Below are 2500 nucleotides of genomic sequence, written 5' to 3' on the forward strand. Positions count from 1 at the left end.
ACCTAACCCATGTTGTGCCTTAACCTAACCCATGTTGTGCCTTAACCTAACCCATGTTGTGCCTTAACCTAACCCATGTTGTGCCTTAACCTAACCCACGTTGTGCCTTAACCTAACCCACGTTGTGCCTTAACCTAACCCACGTTGTGCCTTAACCTAACCCATGTTGTGCCTTAACCTAACCCATGTTGTGCCTTAACCTAACCCATGTTGTGCCTTAACCTAACCCATGTTGTGCCTTAACCTAACCCACGTTGTGCCTTAACCTAACCCACGTTGTGCCTTAACCTAACCCACGTTGTGCCTTAACCTAACCCACGTTGTGCCTTAACCTAACCCACGTTGTGCCTTAACCTAACCCACGTTGTGCCTTAACCTAACCCACGTTGTCCCCTAAAGTAACCCACGTTGTCCCCTAACGTAACCCACGTTGTCCCCTAACGTAACCCATGTTGTCGCCTAAACCTGCTCTGTAATTGTTATACGACTCGTTCAATTAGTGTAGTGTTGCCCACCCGCAACCCTCGCAATATAGTTCGCTACTCGCACTGCCCGCTCCCCTGTGTATCGCTTCATGTTAAACACCTTGCAAGTCTTGCTGACTTTCCACATGCTCCTGCTGTACACTGTAATGTGGATGGCAGCAGGACGTACATGCCGCCCCTCCCCACGTCCCCACCTTGCCCCCCTGCCTTCGCAAGCTGGTTGGTGAGAAGTTTGCATGTTCAATGCCCTTCGCATGCGACGTACTCAGGCTACGTTGTGGTGCGGCCTGTGTCAACCGTCCGCTAATGTCGTACGCGTAAACCACAATCTGTACTGCACATTCGTCCTTATGTACCGAATGATACATCGTGGCACATGTGTGACCGTACAACGACTGCGCCCAAAAACGGCGGACCATACAGTGCAAATATTGTGCACGCAGCTACGTGTCGTCTCCCTATGAGAGCTGGATTGCAGTGTGGTACGCCATAGAGACGTGTGGGAGGAACGGACGCCGTGGATGGCGATCAGCATGAGCTGTCTGTTGATGTATTCGGACCTAGTCGTCTCTCCTCACACACCGTGATGGCATGGTGCACCGCGTTCCATATCTGCGACATGCTACAGAGGCCGGTTGACAGTCGTTCGAGCAATGGACATCGCATACGTACGGGGGCCACCTTCCACGTATTGTCTAGGCGTGCACATTTTGTTGCGTGTATGTGGGCAGACGTAGTGTGGCGTGACACCTGACACAGGCATGCAATAATCGTTGAAGTTGCAAATGGCGATGGACGCCTGCGTTTTCTGGTGAAGTTACGCAAATGAACAAATGGTAACCTGTTGTGGTGCGGTTGTTCTCGCTAGGGGTGAATCGGTGATGGCGACGATAGGTTGAGGTACGAACCGGTTGTTCCAGCGATACCCACCATGCCGACGAAACTGAACGGCATCTGGGTGTGAAGCGATACGCGGCGGTGGCTGGGTGGGACCGTCCCCGGCCGGTGAGGGGGCGCCTCCCGGCGTGCTGGCCGCGCGGTGCGTGGGCGCACGCGCTACAGCCGGCTGGTGGGGGCGGCCAGTGGCAGGCGCGCCGGCCGACGGACGCGGCAGGCGTCGCAGCTGCGCGCCGGCGCACCCTGCGCGCGGCGCCGTGCGGCCAAAGTAGGTCCTCGCGGGCCCGGTGCGAAGCGCGGTGGACATCTTCAGTGTGCTGGTCCGATTGAGGACTGTGTGCGTTGAGGATGCGCCGCCGCCCGGCGCTCGGCGCCGCGACGCCGTCTGCTGCTCGGTCGCCCCAGCGGTTCTCGCTGGTGGTTTGTATCGCAGCTGTGCGGATGTGTTGGCGCGTGCGCTGTGCTGGGAGAGTTCGCTTCGGCACCCAAGTGGGGCTTTTGTCCTTCTGTGGCGCTGGCGTTGGAGCTGCCGGTCACCGTAGGTGGCGCGTGTTGTCTCCCGCCGGCAATGCCACGACAGCACGCTCCCGGGCCTCTGTCGGCAGCGGCAAGCTCAGTTGGGAGCACGGGTGGTCGCACCGAAAGCGTCTACTCGCCTAACTCCGGGCGATTGCGCCTCTCTCGAACCCGACCAAGTACTTGGGACGGCGCTGCGCGCCGCCGGGACCTGAGAGGGTTTCGAGGTGTATTGTGCAGGGGAGCTCAGCCTCCTCCTGTTTGCAGAATGATTGAGCGGACGCTTGCGTGTTCGCGCGGGCCCCCGGGACACACTCCCGGGCGGCCGGCTGCTCAGCTCTAGTTGACGCAGCTCCCTGGTTGATCCTGCCAGTAGTCATATGCTTGTCTCAAAGATTAAGCCATGCATGTCTCAGTACAAGCCGCATTAAGGTGAAACCGCGAATGGCTCATTAAATCAGTTATGGTTCCTTAGATCGTACCCACGTTACTTGGATAACTGTGGTAATTCTAGAGCTAATACATGCAAACAGAGTCCCGACCAGAGATGGAAGGGACGCTTTTATTAGATCAAAACCAATCGGTCGGCTCGTCCGGTCCGT

The 2500-nt window shown here is 57.3% G+C and overlaps 1 non-coding gene across 1 annotated transcript in view; it reads left to right on the forward strand.

Moving 5' to 3' along the window:
- The first annotated feature begins 2251 nt into the window (after positions 1-2251).
- The window catches only part of LOC124730839, a 1909-nt gene continuing 1660 nt past the window's right edge, over positions 2252-2500 (forward strand). Inside the window, exon 1 of the ribosomal RNA XR_007008067.1 lies at positions 2252-2500. This exon is cut by the window's right edge and continues 1660 nt beyond it. This is a non-coding gene — a ribosomal RNA (small subunit ribosomal RNA).

The sequence above is a fragment of the Schistocerca piceifrons genome, unplaced genomic scaffold, assembly GCF_021461385.2.
Source record: "Schistocerca piceifrons isolate TAMUIC-IGC-003096 unplaced genomic scaffold, iqSchPice1.1 HiC_scaffold_1252, whole genome shotgun sequence".
In the NCBI taxonomy this organism is placed as follows: Eukaryota; Metazoa; Arthropoda; class Insecta; order Orthoptera; family Acrididae; genus Schistocerca; species Schistocerca piceifrons.